This window comes from Phragmites australis, chromosome 13, assembly GCF_958298935.1.
Source record: "Phragmites australis chromosome 13, lpPhrAust1.1, whole genome shotgun sequence".
Classification (NCBI taxonomy): domain Eukaryota; kingdom Viridiplantae; phylum Streptophyta; class Magnoliopsida; order Poales; family Poaceae; genus Phragmites; species Phragmites australis.
In genome coordinates this window covers 4,778,830-4,805,102 of record NC_084933.1, presented here as the reverse complement: position 1 = coordinate 4,805,102, position 26,273 = coordinate 4,778,830, and the positions used below count along the sequence as shown (strand labels likewise).

The window sequence follows — 26,273 nt, the reverse complement described above, 5'->3', positions numbered from 1 at the left end:
AGTATATAACGCACCTAAGACCTCTTCCCTAGAGCATCCCAAAGCTACCATCAGTTTTAGAGCTCGAGAGCCGCCTCATAGCTTTATCCACCATCGTGTTAGAGAAGAAAGCCGCCACTGTCGATCTTGGTTGCCGTAGCTAATTGCCACCGCTGAGGGTTTTGCTAGCACCGCAGGAGTGCAAGGAAGCTTCTAGAGGCAAGCTTGATCGCCGATTGTCGCCGGAGCTTCATCCATGGCACCGACCAAGGAGAACCGTCGCTGACCTAGCTAGAGTCTTCCCTGAGCTTCAACAAGAGTCTAGGTGAGTTCACCGTGAGCATGTGTTCCTGTTCCGCCGCTCGTGGTTCGAGTTTAGGTAATTGGAGCGCCGTTTCGGCGAGGGTTTTGCGATGCGCCGCCGTGGAAGCTATCTTCGCCGCTGTACTACCATTTAGATGAGAGCCGAGTGCTGTGAGTCGTCTGATCTGGAACCAACGGTTGAGATTAGATCGGCCATACCCCTTCGGGTTTTAACCCAGTCAGCCGATGATGTGGTAGCCACGTAGACACATGCATTCGACGTGTCATGCCATGTCAACATAGATCGCTGAGTCAGCAGGCATGTTAGCTTTTCTTTTCTTTTTAGTTGCTTTAATTGTTGTGATGACATCATAAATAGTATATATTATGCAATAAATAGTATTCTAATGTAAAAATAATTCTACTACTAATAATAATAATTAGTAAATTAATTGCTGCAAATGTTTAATAATGTTTTATAGGTATATTTAATTCTGTTTAATAGTTTTAAATAGTTTTATAATTCAAATAAATGCTAGAGAATTCTAGAAAAATCCCAAAAAAATCATAGATGGCTTTGGAAAAATCCAAGAAAATTCCTAGCAACATAATTTCATCTGTAGATAATCTTTACATTCGTGTTTTAATCTTTAGAATATCATAACTTATAAATCGTAGCTCTGTTCAGACCCATTCTTTCACCGAATTGTCCAGAATAGTGTAATCTTGTGATGATGATGTTTGTTGTGTGATATTTGGTTCCTTTTGGATCTTAGTGTTTATGTGTTGTTGTTTTTCCGTGTATGTTGCAAGTAGACTCCAACATTCAGGAGAAGCTAGAAGGTCTGCATGATCAAGATTTTGAGGACCCAACTGAGTTTAGTGAAAGCAAGTTGTGTTCTTGTTCTTTTTTATCCAATTTTTAAATTTTTTTGTTTTACAAACATGTATGCTAATAATTTTGTTCGGAATCCCAAGTGTTAGGCTTTACTCTAGTTTTTCCCTTAGCATCCTTGTCATCATAATATGGTTTTGGGTTATGGATGAGTAGATCATGCTTAGCTTTGCTTTTGGATGAAAATCATGAAAACTGTTCCATGAACTTGATAATGGTCCTATGCAACAATGATAAAATATAATGAAATAATTTTGGTAGCAACATAGTATAGGGATTTGAGCAGGTTGTATGATGAGATGTATGGTTGGGAAAGTGGTAGTCTTGCTCAAATCTACGTTCGGGGAGTGATCTTTCTGTGTTTATAGTACAACCACAAGCCTGGAATGGGATGGACCTAGCCAAGTAATTTGCTTACTCTCAGCATAGTGTAGACTAGGCATAAGAGTAGTGAATGGATGATGTCTTGGGATTCAAAAGGCGCAAGAAGGGGCTTTCGTTGTTGAGGTGGAATCACACGACAGTGAAACCTTAGTGGGTAGACATGTGCTGAGAGGGGGCATTGTAAAGGCTTTGTAGTGGATTCCTAGCGCACACCTTGGTAGTATGTAAGAGTTCTCTATCGGTCAACGGATACTCCACAAAATGGGATGAAACATCTTGTGGATAAAGTACAACCTCTGCAGAGTTAAAACTAAATATTCAATCGTGCGCATGGTCATGAGCGGCATTGAAAACCTACCATGGTTATAACTTGATGTTTTGGTTAGCCGGGTCAACTGTGATGGTGGGAATCATAGTTGAGGATGGTCAATCATAGTAGTGGGAAGTATGATTGAGGGTTCAACCTTAGTGGATGGAACTTTATTTGAGGTGTTGATTAGTTGGTTAACTCAAAATGGATGGAATCTTGAGATGGTTTGTTATTCACTTAATTATTATCGATTTTCAAATATTTTTACTTAAATGCTGATTTATGCAATAGAGCCATATTAGCCTTATTTTTGCCAAGCCTTCATATGCATACTATTTCCTTCACAACTTGCTGAGTACGACAAGTGCTCACTCTTGCTATCATCAAACACTCAGTTGGAGAAGGTATCGAGGAATACGCTAAAAGTGGATAGTTCTAAGATGCTTTCTACATCGATGATGCATGTGGAAGGGTCGTAAAGGATTAGAGTCTTCGTAGTTCATTTAGTTTCGCTGCAGTTTATTTGATTCTTCGACCCTTGAAAGTCACTTTTGTAAGACAGTTAATTTGATTAAGTATGAATATTATAATGATTATCATCAATAAAGTCACTATGTGTTGGGATTGATTCCTGGGCTCAACACATAGATGAGATTGGTTTGTTTCTTGAGCCGGTCTCAACAGAGGTGGTCTCGACCGGTCTCAATCCATGTTAATGGTTAATTTCATCTCCTGAATACCATTAAGTAAAACCTTAGTGGATCAAGAGACCAGCAAACCACATATTATCCTCCTCCAGACATGGCCAAAACCCACATGGCGCATTACTTCCAATAAGAACGACCAAGAGACGGAGTCAAATACATTAGATATGTCCAACCTGTACTACATCATCCATATTTGGGATCAATGTTAAATAAGCCGAATTCTGCATCCACAAGTTCCTATAATTCCCTCCATAGATTGCAGAAATCACTGCCATTACATCATCCTTGATGAATGGCCAACAAAATTTGTAAAAATGTCTCGTAAAACCATCTGGACTCGGGGCTTTGTCTGGAGGCAAATGTTTAATGGTAGCCCATACTTCTTCTGTAATAGGAGCATCAAGGGACTCCAGCCCATGCTGTTGCAATTGCAGTTCCTCCAAATCAATTGTGACAGCCTGCTGATCCACCGAACCATGATGGTTCGAATAAAAAACAAAGACAGCCTGCGCTTTATCCTCGTGGCTGATTAGAGTCTACTTCCCATTACGTAACTTGGGTATGAAATTCTTCCTCTTCCGGTGACGCGCATGTAACTGGAACAACATGATGTTGGCATCACCCTCCTTGATCCACCCTATTCGGGAGCATAATCTCGCAATAGTGTGTAGCAAAGAAGCCAGAGCAAGAGTGTGCTTCTTGAGAAGACATCACAACCAAGATTCCTCACTAGAAAGAACTCTTGAGTCCTATGCAATCTCTAATGGATGTAATATTTCCTTGGCCAACATGAGCTGTGTTTTAACATGCCCTACTTTCTTTTGGCTCCAACTCTGTAAAGCCCTGGCAAGAGCTTTGGACTTGACTGACAGGGTCTCATTTGGGCAATGCCGCAGCTGTACCTCTGACCAAGCATGTGATACTTCCCCATAAATCCTTCAACCTTTGGCCAAAATGCCTCAAAATGGAAGTGTCCCTTGCCTGGAACATTAACCTGTAAACCGAGCAGCAAGGGGCAGTGATCAAAGTCTTCTGTTGCAGCACTTTGTAGAATACAGCTCGGGAACAACTGCTCCCATTCCATAGTAGAATACACGGTCGAGTTTAACCGAAGTTGGAGAGTCCCTTTCATTTGACCGTGTAAATTTGCGGCCAAGTAACGGGATTTCTTTGAGTGCCGTATCAACGAGGCACCGGTGAAAATGACCCATCATTGCTTGGTTGAGGTTTGTATTATTCTTGTCCTTCGCTCGGTAAATAAGATTGAAATCACCTGCTACCACCCATGGGCCTGGACAGTGAGCATGAATATCTCTTAACTCTTGTAGGAAGAGGAGCTTATCTGCTGTTCTTGAGGACCATATACACACGTTAGCCACCAAGATTGACCCTCCACCGAGCTGAATTGCACAGAAGCTGAAAAAGAGTCCACCCGTGTTGCATGAGCTTGGCCAATTTTGTCCCTCTAGGCTATCAGAACTCCTCCTCGCAGACCAGCTGAAGGTAGGTAAACATAGTTGCAAATTTGGCCTCAACATGGATAACATAAGGCACTATGTAATGATCTCCATTTTAGTTTCCTAAAAACACACAATGTCCACTTTGGCGGTGTCAACCATTACCCGAACTGAATCTTGTCTCGCGGTCAAATTCAAACCATGGACATTCCAAACAAGAATGCAGGATGGATTCATGATCTCTAAACAAAAAGTACGGACATTCCAAACAAGAATGCAAGATGGATTCATGATCTCTAAACAAAAAGTACGACCAAAGAACACATCTTTACAGAGAAGTGGAGATACCCCCAATATCTGGTGCTATAAACTCAGAAGGGGCCCATCCAAAAAGAGCAGCTAAAGCATGTATATGAGCTGCTGATAGTGGCTGACCAAAAAGCTTTGCATAATCATCGAGAGCATGCTGAACTATCCTTTCATTATTTTGAATTATTCCCAATGATCGCATCTGAGAAACCAAGTGGAAATGTGTCTTGGCTTATATGTGATGAGTGATTAACAAGTGTGTTGATTTGGTTTGATGATTTTTGGATTGCAATTATGATCATGATTAATCAAAGTTGAAGAGAAAATCATGTCTATCTCCGAGTCCAGGAAAATTATACATGTCGAATGGTCCGACGTTCAGACTGAGTACACGCTAGAGGATTTTAAGCCGAAGGCAAAACTTGAAGTACACACCAAATGGTCCGGCGTTGGGCATCAGTGAACGCCGTAGCTTTTCTTGTAGAGAGGTTGCAAATCGGCTCTGGTGGACTTGTACATGTTGGTTGGTCTGGAGTGTACACTGGAAGATTGCCGGACTATTTCTTGCAAAAGAGAATTCTGGATGGAGGAGTCTGCTGAGTTGTACACGCCGGATGGTCCGGCGCTCAGGAGGAGTGTGCGTTGGATTATCTGACGTTCATGAATTTTCTGAGATGTACTTTGAACTAAGGATTTCAAATTGGACTAACTGCATGTGGAGTTATATGTTGTTAGAGATGAATTTTTTGGATTGCAATTATGATCATGATTAATCAAAGTTGTAGAGAAAATCGAGTTGGCATGTCTATCTCCGAGTCCAGAAAAATTATACATGTCGGATGGTCCAGCGTTCAGACTGAGTACACGCTAGAGGATTTTAAGCCGAAGGCAAAACTTGAAGTACACACCAAATGGTCCGGCGTTGGGCAGTGAACGCCGTAGCTTTTCTTGTAGAGAGGTTGCAAATTGGCTCTGGTAGACTTGTACATGTCGGTTGGTCTGGCGTGTACACTGGAAGATTGCCGGACTATTTCTTGCCAAAGAGAATTCTGGATGGAGGAGTCTGCTAAGTTGTACACGCCGGATGGTTCGGCGCTCAGGAGGAGTGTGCGTTGGATTATCTGACATTCATGAATTTTCTGAGATGTGCTTTGAACTGAGGATTTCAAATTGGACTAACTGCAGGTGGAGTTATATGTTGTTAGAGATGAATATTTTCTTGTCTTATATTGGTAGAGTGTACTGCCCTGTTATAAGCAAATTTCACATGTGGTAAGCATTGTTCCCACTCTTTCAAGTTCTTCTTGATCATCGTTCGCAGTAGCATTGAAAGTGTTCTATTCACCGCCTCAGTTTGCTCATCCGTTTGTGGGTGACATGTTGTGGAAAACAACAACTTTGTTCCATGTTTTGCCCACAACGTCTTCCAAAAGTAGCTCAAAAATTTCGTGTCACGATCTGAAACAATTGTCTTTGGCATCCCATGTAATCTCACAATTTCCCTGAAAAACAGATTTGCTATATGGGAAGCATCATCGCTTTTATGACACGGTATAAAATGCGCCATATTTGAGAATCTATCAACAACAACAAAAATGAAATCCCTTCCCCTCTTAGTTCTAGGTAATCCCAACACAAAATCCATACTAATGTCCTCCCAGGGAACACTCGGAACAGGAAGTGGAATATATAAACCATGGGGGTTCAGTTTTGACTTAGCTTTGTGGCATGTGACGCAGCGCTACACAAATCTCTCAACATCTCTTCTCATCTTTGGCCAATAGAAATGGTCGGTCAGCAGCTCATAGGTCTTATCACGTCCAAAGTGACCCATCAATCCACCTGCATGTGTTTCCTGCAACAACAAGAGTCTAACCGAAGAATTTGGAACACACAACTTGTTAGCTCGAAACAAGAACCCATCATGCAAGTGATATTTCTCCCATCCTTTCCCATTTTTATAGTGCGTATATGGTTCTGAAAATTCAGAGTCTCTACCATACAAATCTTTCAAACTCTCTAGGCCAGGCACCTTCACCTCTAGTTGATTCAACAAGATATTTTTACGAGACAAAGCATCAGCCACAAGATTGTCCTTACCTTTCTTGCATCTCACAATATATGGGAAAGTTTCTATGAACTCAACCCACTTGGCATGTCTACGGTTCTGTTTAGCTTAACCCTTCAAGTACTTTAAAGCCTCATGATCTGAATGAATAACAAATTCTTTTGGCTACAAGTAATGTTGCCAAGTTTCAAGTACTCGAACCAAAGCATACAACTCTTTATCATACACGGAATAATTCAGTTGTGCACCTCCTAATTTTTCACTGAAATATGCTACATGTTTTCCTTCTTGCATGAGCACACCTCCTATACCAATTCCACTAGCATCACATTCAACTTCAAAAGTTTTAGTGAAATCAGGTAAAATTAGTAAAGGTGCTTTGGTCAAACATTTCTTTAGTTCTTGAAAAGCATGTTCTTGTGATTCTCCCCATTCAAATGCAACACCTTTCTTTGTCAATTCATTCAAGGGTGCAGCTAGGGTACTGAAATATCTCACAAATCTCCTATAAAAACCAGCAAGACTATGAAAACTTCTTACGTGGCTTATATTCACAGGCGTTGGCCAATCCTTGATTGCCTTCACCTTTAATTCATCCACTTCAATCCCCTTTCCTGAAACAACAAAGCCAAGAAACACAACCTGTTCTGTACAAAAGGTGCACTTCTCAAGGTTAGCGAATAATCTTTCTTTTCTAAGCACACCCAAGACTTGCCGAAGATGATCAACATGCTCCTTAAAAGACTTGCTGTAAATTAGGATATCATCAATGTAAACCACAACAAATTTACCAATGAAAGATCTCAAGACATGGTTCATTAATCTCATGAATGTGCTAGGAGCATTAGTCAAAGCAAAAGGCATAACTAACCATTCATACAATCCAAACTTTGTTTTGAAAGCAGTTTTCCATTCATCGCCAATTTTCATTCTTATTTGATGGTAACCACTTCTCAAATCAATTTTAGTGAATATTATGGAATCACTCAACTCATCTAGCATATCATCTAGCCTAGAAATAGGGTGACGATAGCGAACAGTGATATTGTTGATGGCTCTACAATCTACACACATCCTCCATGAACCATCTTTCTTTGGCATCAAGATCACAGGAACAGCACAAGGACTTAAACTTTTACGTACATAACCTTTATTTAAAAGTTCTTGCACTTGCCTTTAAATCTCCTTTGTTTCTTCAGGGTTGGTGCGATATGGTGGTCGATTTGGTAGTGCAGCACCTAGAATGAGATCGATTTGATGTTCAATGCCACGCAAAGGAGGAAGTCCAACTGGGGTTTCCTTTGGAAACACATCTTCATAGTCCTGCAAAAGATGAGACACAGTACTAGGAAGAGATGCTATGCCGTTAGCTGAAAGCAATACATCTTTGTACACAAGCACAAAGAGTACTTGATATGGGTGAGTCCTCACATTTCTTATTTTAGATTTGCTGGCTAACATGACTAGATTCTCTCCCTATCTTTTCTTTTTATCTCTCACATTTGGTTTGTGGCTCTCACTCACCGAATTGTGGGTGGCATTCGGATTATTCTTTTTTTCTTTTTCTCGCTCACTCTCCACTTTCACTTCCGAACTCTTTTGCAAATGTTCAGCCATGATTTGCTGAGGGGTCATGGGCTTAAACAACAAATCTTTGCTTTTCCACTTGAGAGTGTAGTGGTTGGTGCGTCCATAATGAAGGGATGAACGATCATATTGCCAAGGCCTTCCCAACAGCAAATGGCACATTGTCATGGGCATAACATCACACTGGACAGTATCAATATATTCACCAATCTCCAACTATCAGTGCCAATTATGGAGTGCCGGTTCCAAAATCGGCACTGTTGAGATTTTGGAACCGGCACTGATGAGGTGTTTTGGAGTAGTGATTGGAAACAATTCGCAGCGATAATGGCACTGATTTTAAGAACTGTCTCTTTGATACTTTCTATCTTGAACATGATATTGAGCATCAATTTTCTACCAACGCGTTCCTTAGCAGAATAGCGTGGTTGAGAGGAAGAATCGCACTTTGGTGGAGATGGCTAGGACGATGCTCGATGAACATAGGACTCCTAGAAACTTTTGAGCAGAGGCTATCAGCACAGGTTACTATATCTCAAATCGTATTTTCTTGTGCTCGATTTTGAATTTGACTTCTTATGAGATGTGCTTTGGGAGGAAGCCAAAGGTTTCACATTTGAGAGTTTTTGGATGTCGATGCTTCATCCTAAAGCGTGACAATCTTGACAAGTTCGAATCACGTTCTTCTGATGAAATTTTCTTAGGGTATTCTCTCTATGGTCATTCTTACAGGGTTTATAATCTTGACACTAACAACATCATGGAATCATGTGATGTGACTTTTGATGAATCAACCATGTGTGCTAGTTCTGCTTTCAGGTGTGCAGGTGACAAAGAGATTCGCGAAACCATCTTCGTAGATGGCGACCTTCCAGCTCTCGATGATGATGAGGATGATCCACTACTTCCTTCCATCACACTTTCTCTCGAGCAGGCTCCTGCTTCTTCTACACCCGTAGAGGGTCATGCAACCTCTACTTCTACTTCAGCTATTTTTGAGCCTGCACCAGCGGCAGTTGAGGGGGATGTAGTTGGGTGATAAAAGAAAAAGGTCATCCGTTTCAAAAGAAACTAGTAAGTTGCCTATTCACCCCCTCTAGTCGCTATTCTCGGTCCTACATCATCACCTTCTTGGGTTCATTAATGACTATCTTAGGGGCTTCCACACCAACACCAATGATCCTCCTACTGCAACGAGGCAAGGTACGAGGAGGCAAGGTTTTACATCTTCTTTTGTTGACTCGTGGAGCTTGCGTAACGCCTAATGTTTTCTTAGAGACTCTGGCTATGAAATCAACCAGTAGGCCTGTGGTGTTGAGACTACTGATTGACTTGCACATTGCAGGGGCCTGTGGGGATGGAGCAACAGACGCCCGAGGGGAGGACGCACTCGACATCTCCAAGCCAATTGTTGCCGCTGGTATAGGGACAGGACAGCAAGTTGTTGAGACCAATGGCGAGGCAGTAGTGAGAGATGCACAAGGAGATGCAGCACTCGCCGCCCTTGTGCGGCCCGATGCCCGGCGACGAGAATAAGTTTTTAGGCTGATAACCGGGAGCGAATGTAGTGGAGTATAGAACTTGTATGGGTGCGAGGAAGTAACGTCCGGCGTCATTGTCACATCACGCCGAGGCAAACCTATGACAGGTAGTGGCGTGCCTACGGCCAAAGGGCAATCACCTTCTCTAGCAGGAACATTAGATGCGTATGGTTCATTTGAAGAGCCTAGCCAGTGCACCTCGATGGTGCCCACCTTCGTAGCAAGGCAATTGGCACCAAAGTCGACCCACCGCAGCTCCATCTCCATGCGATGGCCAGAAAGGAGGAAGGAAACCTGTCGCATGTGGACCCCATGGCTAGTGAGCTCGACCGCCGTCTATCATGCCCTTGTATTGTATTAAGTCAGTTTTTGTTCGTTACTATTCATTTCCTAGAGAATGTAGTGAGCTGTTGTGCACAAGAAAAACTAATGGCACCTTACAGTAGTCAACATATATAGCCCTAAGATGTCCTAGCTCACCAAATATGATAAAACGATAGTTTTTGGTAAATATCTTGTCTGGGCAGATCAGAATAGTTGACGATGGCAACTGGCTTGTTGAATACTGATTTTTTGCCCTTCAGAGTTTTAAGACATAGCGAGTGGGATGACACCACTGGAATACTATTGTGCTAATCAAGGCAATAAAAGACTCAGAATCACTACACTGGCTCCAATTTGTCTAAGTCTTCTTTTGGACACTGGCATTGGTGCTTCTCTAACCGTTGTCCTTTTCTTATCCACTTTTTTTTTGGCTCACATGGTCATTGGTCCACTAATAGATTCTGTGAAAATTGAGTTGAGACTAGTATGCTATGCCTCTGCAGGTGATAATATGCCGAATGGACTTAAAGGTGCACATTATGAGATCAATCATTTGAGGATTACAAATTCTTGAACTCCTCGTATGTTCCTGTGCTCCGGCAATTGGAGTCAGCAAACCTCCAGAAATTCTATTTTGAGAACAAGCTTGAGAATGCCACCAAAGATACTAGCAATATGAAGTTTAGGAATCCCAAGTATCTTGTTGATGACCGAAATAGGCATGTTGTGAAGAATTTTGGTTCTGAAAGTTTCCTGGTTGATCAGTAAACAGTATTCCGACCAGATGAACAGTAACCACGACCAGATGAACAATATCTGTGACCAGACCAGTGAATAGTGATTTTAGACCAGTGAACACGATCAGTAGTCATGACCAATGACCGGGCGACCAGTGATCATGGTTTGTTCCTGCAGTTGGTATCCGGACAGATGGAAGAGTTGGTTGAATCTAAAGTAGGCTGAACTACATTAAAACGTATTTGGATAGATATATGGGAGTTTTACGTGTACAAATAGAAAATATATGTTTGTTATAGAAAGATTGGAGATCAGGTAGACATAGCCGAATTATATCTGCAAGTCTTGTTCAGTTTGAATTAGGAGTCCTGATCTCTTACAGCTAAGACCTGCTGCCCTTTAAATATGAGAGTGTCATGGCCGATTGAGGACATCAACCAATCTATCAAATCAATCTACTGTACCTTTCATTTTTTGCCTAGTTCCTGTAGTCCCGTTCTCTTTTCCAATCTATATTGCTACCTGTTCTTGATTTCAACGACCAAGGACAAGCCGACGGCTATTTGCGCCTCGATCGGGTCCCTCCCGAGCGTGGGTGATGACAAAGTTCCGATGACGCAGTGCCACGACCAGGGTATCCTAGGTGCTGCTCGCTGGATATTGCACACGAGGTGTTCAGTGTGTTGGCATGGCAACTTTTCTTGTTAACACACTTTTTGGCGACTCCACTGTGGAAGAAACTTTCAGCTACCTTTTAGCCAAATTTTAAAACCTTAGCCATGATGAACGGATCCAAAGTCAACCTCGACAATGTCATTGTGCCCACCATCGAGGAGCTAGGTGAGGAGGCAAAACAAGAATATGAAAGGCGCAAGATGGAGTTCGACAGGGCGTTCGCTTTGCACTACCAAAAGACGAGGCAGGGCATCGTCCGGAAGGGCGGAGATTTCACACCTATCTATACCAAGCCCGAGGTAACTCCCATTGTGAGTAACACATCTCCTTCTGAAGAGAAAGTTTCTTTAATGATTGATCAGCAAATAGGTGCTGTTATGAGTAACAAGTTTGATGCATTAGTTAAGAGTTTTAATCAATCACTCAGTAGCCGTTTAGAGTCAATGGTTATTGAGATGCAAAATATTAAGGATACACTAAAAAGGCCTCTATCACATGATGCTAGTGCCTCAACTTCTAATAATGATGGTAGAATTCAGCAAGGTCTTTTTGATTTATTGGTAAAATTTATGCCACATATACCCCTACACGATAAAGTATACCGATGGAACAAATTTATAGCTGAACTAATGTTGTAGGTTCAGCCAATGCTGTGACACCACCGCCTACTTCACTAGATGCCACTAAACTGGAGGTCACGCCATTCGTTTTTCCATTGTCAAATACTACATCTAGTATAATTAACTCGGTTCTATATGTAACTAATAACAAATAGCCGAGTTAATGAAATTTCAACAAACATGCCAATAGCTTCATATAATACTGTTGCATATAGTGCACCTCCTATACCTCCACAAGGCTCCAGCATCCCTTACGATCCATTGTCGGAGACTTATTTTAATGTGCCTCCACAAAATACTCCATATACGCAGCCCGTTGTGTCGCATTCTCATGATACACCACCACATTCTTTTGGGTAGCAACAACAAACTAATGTGATTCCTACTCGGCCCCCGACAGAGCAACTTATGGAGCACAAAAGTATTAGAGAGCAAATGGCTAGTATTTTAAAGGAACAATTTGGGGTAGAACCTAAGGGGAGAGCACGTGCTATCAAAAACTATACCCTGATTTCTATGATAATATTCAGTATCCCAAAGGGTATAGAGTACCTGAGTTTATTAAGTTTACTGGAGATGATGGTAGAACAACTCTAGAACATATTGCTCAATTTATCTTGCAGTGTGGTGAAGCTAGTGCTAGCGATATGTTGAAATTGAGATTATTTCCTTTATCATTGTCTAACCCTACATTTATCTGGTTTACTTCTCTAGCACCTAATTCTATTTATACGTGGCCCCAATTAGAACAAAAATTTCATGAGTATTTTTATACTGGGGACACTGAGCTTTGATTGTCACATTTGACATCGGTTAAACAAAAACATAATGAGTCTGTTGCTGAATACATTTGAAGGTTTAGAGATAAAAGAAATCGATGTTTTAATTTGACAATTTCTGATAGAGATTTGGCCGACCTAGCTTTTTCTGGTTTACTTTCTCATTTAAAAGAAAAGCTAGAGAATTATGATTTCTTAGATGTTAGCCAAGTATTACAAAAAGCTCTAGCTCAAGAAAGCCAGGTTAAAGAGTCTAGAAATTTTCATAGGTCGGATGATAGAGTGAGAGAAGATCGTCCTAATGTGCACATGCTTGAATATGAATATGAAAATTCGGATGATGGTGATGCTGATGTATGTGTGGCCGAATGGGCTTGGTCTTCTAAGTCTAAACCATTCGTTTGTCCCTCTCTAAAGCCAATGCCTTCGAAGAATCGGCAAGAAGAGATTAAATTTACTTTTGATGTAGCAAAGTGCGATAGAATATTTGATTACTTGCTGCAAGAAAAACAGATTAAGTTGCCTCATGGTCATGTAATTCCGCCATTAGATGAGTTAAAGAGGAGAGCTTATTGCAAATTCATAATTCATATTCTTGTGCTACTAGCGATTGCAATGTTTTTCATCATCAGATTTAGTCGGCCATTAATGAAGGACGATTGAAGTTTGCTGAGATGCAAGTGGACCTTCAACCATTCCCAGTTAATGTAGTTGATCTCCAAGATAAGAGCATATTAATTCGGCTAACTCAAGCCGAATCGACTAAAGGAAAAAAATGTAATATTTTGTAAAGAAAGGCCGAAACCTTTGGGGTGGTACAAAAACTTGTTGAAAGAGGTGTCAGTTGAGAAGACTCCCGAAGGCAAGAAATCAATCAAGACGACTACAGAGAACACTTCAACCGTCAGGGGGCATGTTAATGCTAAACCAAGGATGATCAAGCCAAAGAATCCGGAGGTTGGCAAGTGAAGCGAAGAAACACAACAAGGTTAAGAAATTTAAGCCCACTTTCAAGCAACTCTTGTCTAAATATGAGAAAGACAAGGCCGTTCAAACTCATGTGAATCGGCCAAGTGGAGCTAAGCGATCAAGATCACCTCCAAGGTAAGGGGTGAGACATCATCATCAACCAAGGGAGGATAATGCTACTAATGTCTACCTGCCACACGGTATGGCGCCATGGTCATGGATGCCTCCTCCAATGCCTTTTCCTCCTTGCCCAACTTGGGGCCATAACGGTATGTGGATACCACCCCTCCTGTGCAATTTAATCCTTTTATTCGATGTGGACAGCACCACGGATGCCATTATTTAATAGAATTTCATGTCCTACTCATGACTGATCAAAGCATACAAATCGGTCTAATGATGTTCAACATGCTAAAGTTGTGAAAAAAGTATGCCGGGACAAGGAGAGTAGTGTTTCCATTCAAAATTCAGATTCTAATATTGATAAGGCAAGTACTACTACTGCTGATATTATTGAGATTGGTTCAATAAAAATATTGACCGAAGAACTTGATAAAGGACCGATTGTTTTTTGTGATAAATCGGTCAAGTCTAAATAAATACCTACTAATGTCCAAGTTGATTCGAAGCCTAATGATCATGAAGCAAATAGTAGTGAACCGCTTTCTAAATGCTTGCAGCCGAGGTGGTGTCCCTCAGGCTTATCTCACACAAAGAAACGAAGATTGCAGCGGTTATGCAATCAAAATTGGTGGAGCAACAAACTAAAAAGTTATGGGATGCTACTTTCAATGAGATTAAGCCAATGCTACCCGTGAAGCAAATATGGAGACCAAAGCTAGATGTTATAACAACTCCTACCACAGCCCCTTTACCAACAACAACGTTGGCGCCTATGCAAGGTGACAAGAAAGATGAAGAATTACTTGATTATGGAGAGTCGCCGGTGCATGCTAATGATGCTTCACTAACCGAAGGTATGGACATTAATATGATTTTTATGTTACCTTCAGAGTTTCGGTTAAATGATGTAGTGAATCAATAAGCAGAGACGTAAGGCCGATGTATTAGCTACCATCGTCCTAAGGTATTCATGGTCGATGTCTTAATCAACGCCCTAAGAAACATAAAAGTAGAGAAGATATGTTTTTTTTGGCACGCAAGCTTTACCAAAAAAATAGAGGGGCATGTGTTGACGACCGAAATTAGCATGTTATGAAGAATTTTGGTTCTGCAAGTTTCCTGATCGATCGGTGAACAGTATTCCGCCCAGATGAACAGTAACCACGCAGAGATGAACAGTACATGCGACCAGATAAACAGTGATTTCAGACCAGTGAATAGTGATTTCACACCAGTGAACACGATCAGTGGTCATGACCAATGACTAGGCGACCAGTGATCATGGTTTGTTACTGCAGTTGATCTCTGGACAGTTGGAAGAGTTGGTCAAATCTAAAGAATACCAAACTCATTAAAGCGTATTCGGGTGGATATATGAGAGTTTTACGTGTTCAAATAGGAAATATATGTTTGTTATAAAAAATTTGGAGATCAGGTAGGCGTAGCCGAATTATATCTGTAAGTCTTGTTCAATTTGAATTAGGAGTCTTGATCTCTTACGGCTAAGACCTGCTGCCCTTTAAATATGAGAGGGTCATGGCCGATTGAGGACCTCAACCAATTGATCAAATCAATCTACTTTACCTTTCTTTTTTTGCCTAGTTCATATAGTCTCGTTCTCTTTTCCAATCTATATTGCTACCTGTTCTTGATTCCAACGACCAAAGACAAGCCGGCGGCTATCTGCGCTCCGACAGGGTCCCTCCCGAGTGTGGGTGACGATGAAGGTCCGACGACGTAGTGTCACGACCGGGGTATCCTGGGTTTTGCTCATCGGATATTACACACGAGGTGCTCAATGTATTGGCGTGGCAACTTTTCGCATCAACATATCTGTCTATGCTTAATCACTTGCGATCTATTTGCGGGAGATGTGCCCTAAGCTGCACCGGATTGTTTTCTTGGACGAAGATGTTGTGGTACAGGTGATTCTATTTGCTGGAGATGTACCCAAAGTTGCACCAGATTCTTTTCTTGGATGATGACGTTGTGGCACAAAGGGATGTTATAGGACTCTGGAAGATTAACATGGAAGGGAAGGTGAATGGAGCAGTAGAAACATGCTTTGGATCTTTTCATCGGTATGCACAGTATATAAACTTCTCACACCCCCTTATCAAAGCGAAGTTTAATCCTAATGTCTGTGGACGGGCATACGGTATGAACTTCATTGACCTTGATTCTTGGAGGAGGGAGAAGTCTACTGAGCAGTCATCACAGATATGCTAGCCGGCCGTGGTTTTTTTTCTTGAATTTGTTGGTTTGCGTGTGTTACGATGGCTCTGGAGGAATTATGGATATCTGGATTACTCTGGCAGGAGAAATGCTTAGTTTGTAAACCGTAGGGTGATCTGGCTAGTGAAATTCTGATCCGGCTGTTAGCGCATGTAAGAATTATTGGTGAATTTTGGATCTCACCTGAGTTTGGGATAGAGATTCAATTTATTTTTGTGTAGTTGATGTTTGCTCGTGCAACATCGGATCCCGCAGGTAAATAAGTGCCAGGTTAATGCATGTAGTATTTTTTCTTCTCTGTTATTTAAATTTTGGACAGACCTTTGCTTGATCAGATTGACAATTCGTCATAGTAATGGAAGAGGGCTCCTTCTTGTTTTCTTGTAGAAATGATTGAGTTTTGACTTTTTGCTGTTTCGAGAGGGAAATTTTGTTGACTTTAAGATTTCAGATTGTGGAAGGATGCATAGAACCAGGTTTACCTGATTAAGGAGCTCGATAGACGAACTGCTACGGTCGCAACCTGAGATCTCCCTTTTGCTCCCCGGTGCTACTATTTACTTTACTACTGAGTTGAGAACATGAGTACTGTTTTGTTACGTATAATTCAGGGGCAATCGGCAATATCACTGAATTATACCTACTGCTCCATTATTATATAAATATCGCTTTTTTAATTTACAATCTTTAAATGGTTCAATACATTGCAAAGTGTAAATGTTCAGTGTTTGGTGGTAAATTGAAGCTGCTGCACCTAACATACAGAATTAATTTTATATGCAAATTTTAGTGCTGTAGTAATCCTTCTTCCTCCTCGTTTCCGCATCTCAACTCTACACATTTTTTCACACATAGAACCAGGTTCATTTTGGGGATAATTTTATGTTTTCAATTAGAAGCACCAATAATTGCAACTCATTTCTATGATCATTCGTTTTGGCCACTCCTATTTCCAGTGTCTGGTTGTTTTGCCACTTTGTGCTTTTTTTTTTGGCCAACACCATCGATTAGGGGAGTTTTCAACTTACAAAACATGGGGTCAAATGGGTGTGAAATAGCAATCGTAGATACTTTGGTTGTTCCTCTTGTCACTTGCATGGGATTTTCTGCTTGTAATGATAAATTTTTGGCATGCTTTTGTTCAGTCAAACCTGCTGAGTTAGTGTTCAAACTGCTGGCGACAGCAATAACAAGCAAGAAACTGAGAAACGAGAGACAAAAATAAATTAATTTAAAGCATAAAAAAATAGTCGGCATAAGCAAAATTATGGTGATCCTAGTTGTGAAAAAGAAATCCTTTTTAGGTTCCATTTATCATAATTCTACTAATATAGGGCTAAACTGGCATGGATTGATATATTCAGGTATGTATAATTTCAGTGGCGCCGGTCCCCAATCAAATATCTGGACATAAATTATGATAATTTACTGATCAACTCACCGAGGTCTAATTTTATTGATCAATCTAAGATTATAAGCTTTTTCAAATAAAGCATTAGGACATGCATAAGATCTGTATCCTTTGGACTAGTGGGACCCAACATAAAGGGGATTCGCCAATGGGTACTTAGTTTAAATAGTAAAGTATGGAATAATACTTTTCAGGGAAGGCAAGAGTAGTGGTCATTTAGTGAAATAGCTTCTTATGATACCTACATGTACACTTTGTGAGTGTAGGGTACCGACGGATACCACATGGATCACTCGTGAGTAAAGTGTACAAACTCTATATAGTATTAATCTATTTGAGTAGCCATGCTCGTGGTCAGGAGCACCTTGATGATGGATCATTATTTAGAAATGTGTGGGTCGTCGGGATTGCATTTGCATACCTGAGTTGTGAGTCTATTGATTGAATTAGTTGGAGATGTCATCCGTGCCTTGGAGGTTATGGATAAATATGTGTTCTTGACATGAAAGTTAAGAATGAATTGGTCTTATGCTTTATCTTTATGCAAGTTCATATGTGCCTTTAAATACCGCCTTAGTTCTATTTTTTATCTATGCATTTGTTGAAATATTAAAATTTGTCTTTATGCAAAAGAACCAGATTTATGAACCTTTCTTTGGTTAACCATATATGTATGTTAGGTTTTGCTAAACAGTAAAATCTCTCAGAGTAGGAAAGGACCATCCTTGTTTAATTATGTGGAATTTAGATAAATGAGCTACATTCTTATAATAAAGTTTTGGAAAGGACGACGCCATCTCTTTCTACGATTCAACTCCTAGTTAGTTACATGTGGGCGAACATTAGGTATACCAGCTGGATATTTGAATATTTCATATCAAGTATTTGTTGTTGCTTTAATTCTTTAAGATTTTTTTGTTGGCCTTTCAGCCACATTTTTGTAAATTCAAATTATTGTGAGAAATTTGATAATTATGCAATGTTTGGATGTGATACCATTTCTATAATCATAATTTGCCATAGTTTATTTTGGGGATAATTTTGTGTTTTCAATTAGAATCACCAATAATTGCCACCCATTTCTATGATCATTCGTTTTGGCCACTCCTATTTTCAGTGCCTGTTTGTTTTGCCAATTTGTGCTTTTTTTTCCAACTCAATCCGTTAGGGGAATTTTCAACTTACAAAACATGGGTCAAATGGGCGTGAAATAGCAATGATAGATACTTTGGTTGTTCCTCTTGTCATTTGTGTTGGATTTTCTGCTTGTAATGATAAATTTTTGGCATGCTTTTGTTCAGTTAAACCTACTCAGTTAGTGTTCAAACTGCTGGCGACAGCAATAACAAATAAGAAACTGAGAAACGAGAGATAAAATTGAATTAATTTAAATCATAAAAAATAGACAGCATAAGCAAAATCATGGCGATCCTAGTTGTATAAACAAAGAAACCGTTGATGCGTGAAGGTGCCGCACACCAAACTCTAAGCACTTCGTGTGCAATCTGGACCGGATGTTCCGACGAGGAAAATCGGAAGCTCTGATGATAACTATTCGACTGGGCAGCGCCTACAAAACACTAGTAGTGATGCCACGCTGTTAGACCCTGTCAGAGCGTAGATGGCCGGCGGCTTGTTCTTGGTCGTCGAGATCAAGAACGAGTAGCAATTTAGGTTGGAAAATAGAATTAGGCCAAAAAGAGATAAAACGAAAGATAATGTAAATTGTGTTTGATTCATTGGATTAGTTCTCAATCGGCCATGACCCTCTCATATTTAAAGGGTGTCAGGTCTTAGCCATAAAAGATCAGGACTACTAATTCAAACCGAATAAGACTTACGGATATATATGATTCGGCTATACCATTTAATCTCCGAACTTTCTACAATTGACATATCTTTTTGCTTTGATCTCGCGGGCTCCCATATATCCATCCGAGTATCCTTTATTGTGCAGTTCAACTTTCTTGGACTCGACTACATGCTCGACCTGAACACCTGCTCACGTACCTCCTACTCGGTCCAACCATGTGCTCCAAATTCGACTAGCCATCGCTCAGTCCGACCACCTACTTAGAATCCTCGTGCTCGAACTTGACCAGTCCTGGCTCGGAGACCGACATGCTCAAAGTTCGACCAGCCTGCTAAGAGACCATGTGCTCGAACTTGACTAGTCACTGCTCTGTTCGTCACCTGCTCGGAGACCAACATACATGCAAATCATTTGGTCAGAGACATGCACCACCTGCTTGAAGATCACCTGATCGGGGATAACCATAGCTGAATATTACCTTCTCGAAGATCACCTGGTCAAATATCACCTGCTCGGTTGGACCACTCTCATGCATTGGACTAAGTCCGACAATATCCCATTAAACTGATCATCACTGCAATGACTACTACAGATGTAAAATCTTGTAGGACCGAGGAAGGCGACTAGACGGGGGTGAATAGAAGCCTTACCAAATTTTTAGGTGGCCTATCCTAATCTTTCATCCAACATGCCTCAAATAAAAAAGCAGAAGCAAAAAACTGAGAGAAACAAGAATAAATCACATTGAACATGTCCGAAAAGAACATGGCTCCAATCGATGGATCTGAACCCTAGGTTCCATAGAAAACCATTCCAAGTGTCATAGCTCACAAAAACTTGCAACTCGATGAGGAAAAACTCAAATTTAAAGAACTAAGCACAGAGTGAAGAAACACTCTAAGTTGATGGATCTAGAAATAAGGGATGGTTTAAGACCAACTTATAGATGATTTTCATCCCTGTAGCAACAAGAAGAATAAATTCAACAGGATGGACAAATTCAGCTCTTAAACAAAAACAAAAATCACACAAAGACAAAAGAACTTGCAATCATGTAAGTGAGCCAATAGAGGGAAAGTAGAATGAGATGATAAACGGGTAAGATGCAACACAATACTCATTACTTGCAGACGAACGCCCTATTTTTGGCTGATTACAAAGTGATTTTAGATACATAACTCTCACCTAACACATAGGCTAAGCATTCCTATCTTCATCTTCTAAAACCCTAGAACTCAACTCTCAAATGGATGTCTCAAGTAGGCCCTCACAGCCCTCCCCCCCCCATATTTATAGGCTTTGGGAGCTTCCTTGCTTCCCAAGTTTCCTAGAATCCTTGCATCCCAAGTTTCCTAGAATCCTTGCATCCCAAGTTTCCTAGATTTCTTGTATCCTAAGTAACCTAGCTTTCTTGCATCTCAAGTAACCTTCCTAATGATGACGCGTGTACCATGTCTTGCGATCTCCACTGCTGGCAAGTCTCTCCCACTCTCGATCCTTCGAGCCACCTTATCACTTGCAGCAACATCCCATTCGCTTGACTTTGTCAACACGCCGCTTCATCGACCTTCTCAAGTTTTTCTTGCTCTCCACGTGTACAGCTAGGATCACCCTTGACTCCATCCAACCTCCTTGATCGTCCGCCATCAAGCACCATGCTTAGCCCCGATCATCCCGCCATCGACCGTCAAGTTGCATCCATCACCTACACATCACAAGCACCTAAGTTTCTCTCCATCTCCAATTAGTCATAATCATAACCATGCATTGTAACACATAGACATGCTAATGCGAACCTAATTCAATTAAACTCAAACGAACGTGAACATCAGATATTCCAGCGTTAACAGTAGTACGCGCACCGGAATATCCGGCGTGTAGAAGTTCTCTTTCCAATCAACTTTGTGAATTCCTCTGGACTTTACTTTGACAAAGCATCCGATGTATATGCCAGACCATCCGACATGTACAACCTTGAACTTCAGCTTCTGGAATGCTTCGGTGTTGCCAACTCTTCATGGCCAGACCATCTGGCATGTACATATTTCTTGGGACTTGTACAATTCAATATAATCTTTGTCTCAACTTTGGTGGCTTCTTCATATGTTGTATCCATGAGACCTACTAAAGTATATACTTGACAAATATGTTAGTCCCATTGACTATGCTATCAATGACTCTTCACATATAAACCAATGTCCATATCCACTTGGTTTCTCAAATCTTATCATCAACAGATGCCCCCCTGTTTTTGGTAAACATACATGTTTGACACAAAACAAAATCCTTAGTTGTTCTTCAGAATGATGGTAAGCAAAAAATCAGCCATATTCTACCTATGTACTTTTCCACACACTAGGATAATACTTCTTCAAGTATCGTCCGTTAATAGCTCTATGCAATTTATCCCCTTACAAGGTTTGTAATAAATAAGAATTCCCGAGGACGATACTTACAACTCTGTATGGACCTTCCCAGCTCGGAGACCACTTGCCAAACTTAGTATCTTTTAAATGGAGATGGATAGAGAAACTTAATTTTTAATGACTCGGCAAATTCACGTACCTGATGTGACATGAATGAGGTACCTTGATCTGTAGTTAAAGTTTACAGAATGCCGAATCTATGAACAATATGCTCCAAAATAAAATCAAACACCTCTTTGTGTCATGTTCTTGATAGGAACAACTTCGACCCACTTAGTGAAATAATCAGTAGCAACTAAAATAATGTGTTGACCTTTAGCAATGGAGGATGTATTTGACCATTGAAATCCAAGCCCCATCCCCGGAACGGACATGGTTTAATAATATGATTCATCATAGAAGTAGGAACTAATTGAATATCACCAAACTTTTGGCATGCCTTACATCCCTTATAATACTTGAAGCAATCATTAAGTATGGTGGGCCAATAGAATCCAGCTCTTTTTAGTAACCACTTCATCTTGCGTGTTGGTTGATGTGTGCCACAAATGCCTTCATGTACTTCTCCTATAGCAATTCTTGCTTATCCGAATCCAAGCACTTAGGAAGAAAACCATCTATAACTCGGTGATACAGATCATCATTCAGCAATGTATACTTGAAAGCTTGTCACCGAACCTTTCTATCAACACTTTTGCTTGGATCCTTCAAATAATCAATTAAAAGTCTTCTCCAATCCTTAGATTTAGCCACTTCAACCTTTTCTCTCACTGGAGAAGACATAACCAAACCCAAGAACTCATGTCCAGTATACAATGACCAACATTTTCAAGCATCGGTCTTTCAATCACAAAGAATTTGCCTCTATCAACTTGATAACCAGATGTTTGTTGTGTTAAGTCATTAGCTCTAAAATTATCATCTCTAGATACATGACTGATAGCAAAATCAACCAAGAAGGCAATGATGACTAGACATTTGTCAAGATAGCTATTTAGTGATTCGTCAGAACATCGATAATTACTGGAAACTTACTGTACAACTAGCAACGAATCACCAAAAGCTTCTATATTTTGTACTCCCATGGAACCCAAAATTTCTAATCCTAACAAGTGAGCTTCATATTTGGCTTGGTTATTAGTACAAAAATACTCTAAACGATAAGATGTTTCAAAAACAACACCTCTAAGTGAAACAAAAGTGAGAACAACACCTTGTCCTACCCCGCAAACAGAACCATCAAAATAAAGGTTCCATGATTTCTTATATATATATATATATATATAATATAATATATATATATATATATATAACCGACTTCTAAAGCATGCTTATCATATTCGACGGTCAACAATAAAATTAGCTACAACTTGGCTTTTCAAAGATTTCAAAGGTTCCGCCCGCCCGACTAGTCTCCGTATACCATTGCTTACACCTTGCGACCAGCCCCACTGGTCGCAGGGCCAGATTTGACACAGCCTATCTAGAGCGCAGTCGTTAATATGCACTCAAGTGTTTTCTTTCCCCACGCACCAGCACTAGAGGACAAAGTCATGGACGACATAGTTGGACATTGTCCCATCCCGTAGTATTAAATGCGGTGGCACACGGCGGATGGGACGTTGTCAGCAGTCCAACTAGGCAAGTGGACGGGGTCGGCGCCGAAGGGCCCTGTCCAGTCCTGTAGCATTAAATGCTGCGAGATAGAACTTCGTAGGCCAGCATGATGGCACACGACAGATGGGACGTTGTCAGCAGCCCGACCAGGCAAGTGGACTGGGTCGGTGCCAAAGGGCACTGTCCCATCCCGTAGTATTAAATGTTGCGGGATAGAACTTTGGAGGACCGGCACGACGGCGCACGACGGATGGGACGTCATCAGCAGCCCAACCAGGCAAGTGGTTGGAGTCAGCACAAAAGGACCTTATCCCGTCCCGTGGCATTATACGCACGGCAACTAGATGCATGGTGCCCTCAGAGCAAGTGGGCATACCTGATCCTCCGTAATGATGGTCTGGATTAGATATTAGGATGAGTCCGGAATGCTCCAGGCATGGGACACCGAGCCGGATTCTGAGAGCTCCGAGACCCAATGTGAGGTCTACATGGCGGACCATACAATAGGAGGCACTGAAGGCCCAAATGCGTCAAACGCCAGTGGAGAACCCCCAGCTTTACGCCCAGAGGGAAACGAGCCTGGCACTGGTCAGGCGGGTGCTTCAAGACAACCCCCACATCCCCAACATTGTCCTGAGGAACTCCTACACAGAGCACAATCCACGATGGTGTCATTGCCTAGCCCATCGTACCGCCTAAACGCCGGTGCTCCCCACCTCGCGATTTATCACCACTCCGTGCCCAGCGTCTCGATTACGAGACCATGATGCAGGCGCAGAACCTACATACCCTATGGATCCTCCTCAGCCACCCACCGGTACCTGTACTGGGGGCTCGCCTGTGGCACCATGGCTACGTGATCTTGCCATTTTGGTCGAGACCGCCCGGCGCCAAACCACATCAACATGCACCACAGCTATCGCAAGGGCCGGTGAAGGTCTCAGTCGATAGGGGTCACAAAAGGGCCCATGACGGAATAGGTCATGTGCTCCCCCAACCACGAGGAGTACTTTCGGACCACCTCCACGTCAGGAAAGCCAACCCTCCGACCTACGTAACTCTCAGCGCCAACGTGACCTGCGAGGCATGATCCAGGGCCAGGTGGCCACTAGAAAGCAGGAGGATAGGGCTCGACGCGAGCAGGAAAAGGGTAAGGAGCCCTGCCACACGTCTTCCCCCTACAGGGATGCATCGGATGGCTCCACCCCTTCGCCAGGACCCTGGGACCGTCGTCTCTCTCCCCAGGCACGCGCTGTCGCCCAACAACGAGTGGCTCCCCATTACGGGACAGGGTGTAATGCCCTGTCTGTCAGGTTACGTGAAGTGCACTAGCCGGACAAGTTTTGGCTAGTCCTAGCCGATAAGTATGATGGCTCGACCAACTCGGGAGAATTCTTGCAGATCTACACCACCATGGTGCAAACTGCGGGAGGCCATGCGAAGGTCATGGCCAACTATTTCCCTACTTCCCTGACCGGTTTCGCCCGGTCTTGGCTGATGAACCTCCTCCGTGGTTTGGTTCACTCCTGGGAGGATCTATGCGACCAGTTGGTCGTTAACTTCCAGGGGGCCTACGCCTGACCAAGGGTTGAGGATGACCTATATCAGATCCGGCAGTGACAAGGTGAGTCGTTGAGAGACTTCATCCAGTGTTTCACTGAACGCCGAAATACCATTCCAAGAATCACGGGAGAATCCAAGATCATAGCGTTTCAATGGGGGGTCAAAGACCAGAAAATGGCCACCCGGGTAATCCAAAGCACAACCAAGCTCTTCAAGCTCACGGATAAGTGCGCACAGGTCGTCGAGGCCCAGGAGCGACAGATCGACACCAGGTCACGACCTACGTCCGAACGGCCCGTCCTTGCCAAAGGGGTCGACCGGAAGGACAAGAAGAGCAAGCGCAAGGCCGGACCTTTTGAAGTCTTGGCGGTCGAGCAAACCGGCCTAACATGCTGGCGCTTCGACAAGAAAGATGAAAAAAAGGGTCGGGGCTACTGCCCAATCCACCGTACGGACGCCCACGACCTGACTGAATGCAAGGTCGTGCGAGGCATCATCGACCAGGAGCTCAGAGAGCGCAAGTACAAACACAGCGATGAAGATAAGGACGGGGACACCACTGACCTATCGACATTGGGGTACCACGAGGCAGATCATATGGTCCATCACATCTTCGGAGGCACCGTGACATATTCATCTAATAGGGAATACAAGTCGGTGGTCTGGGAGGTGTGGGTGATAACGTCAGACCCAAGCCTGCTCACTTTTAGCCAGGCTGACCACCCCGCGTGTGTCCAATGCGCTGGTCACTACCCCATCGTGATCGAACCCACGGTGAAGAACATCCGCCTGGGCCATGTGCTCGTCAACGGTGGAAGCCCGATCAACCTCCTATTCGCCGACGCACTAGACGCCCTGCAGATTCTGAGAAGCTCATTGAGGCCGTCCCCACCTTTCTTCGGGATCACTCTGGGCTCCTCAGCCAAGCCACTGGGGCAGATTGAGTTGCCCATCACCTTCGGCTCGCTGGACAACTTCAGGACCGAAAGAGTCCTTTTCGATGTGGCCGACTTCGGGACCGCGTATAACGCGATCCTAGACCGACCAGCAATGGCCCAGTTTATGGCCATTACTCACTACGCATACAAGGTGATCAATATACCTGGGCCAACAGGGGCCATAAACCATTACTGGCAGCACCAAGACAGCCCTGCACTCCGATAAGAGGAGTCTCGACATGGTCGAACTAACTCCCGGGTTACCTGCCCCGACGATCGGCTCAAAGCAGTGAGTCTGGACGACACCAACCCAACCAGGTTGGTCCAGATAGGGGTCGCTCTGGACCCAAAATAGGAACTCGTGCTCATCATATTCCTCCGGGTGAATGCGGACATTTTTTAATGGAGTCTGTCTGATATGCCTGGAGTCCCCAGGGGTGTGATCGAGCACAAGCTATCTATGCGACCAGACGCACGACTAGTAAAGCACAAGCTCGCCGGA

The 26,273-nt window shown here is 42.4% G+C and overlaps 1 pseudogene; it reads left to right on the top strand.

The window, feature by feature from the left end:
• The first annotated feature begins 9,810 nt into the window (after nucleotides 1-9,810).
• LOC133888419 (galacturonosyltransferase 8-like) lies at nucleotides 9,811-25,997 on the top strand (annotated as a pseudogene).
• The last annotated feature ends 276 nt before the right edge of the window (nucleotides 25,998-26,273 follow it).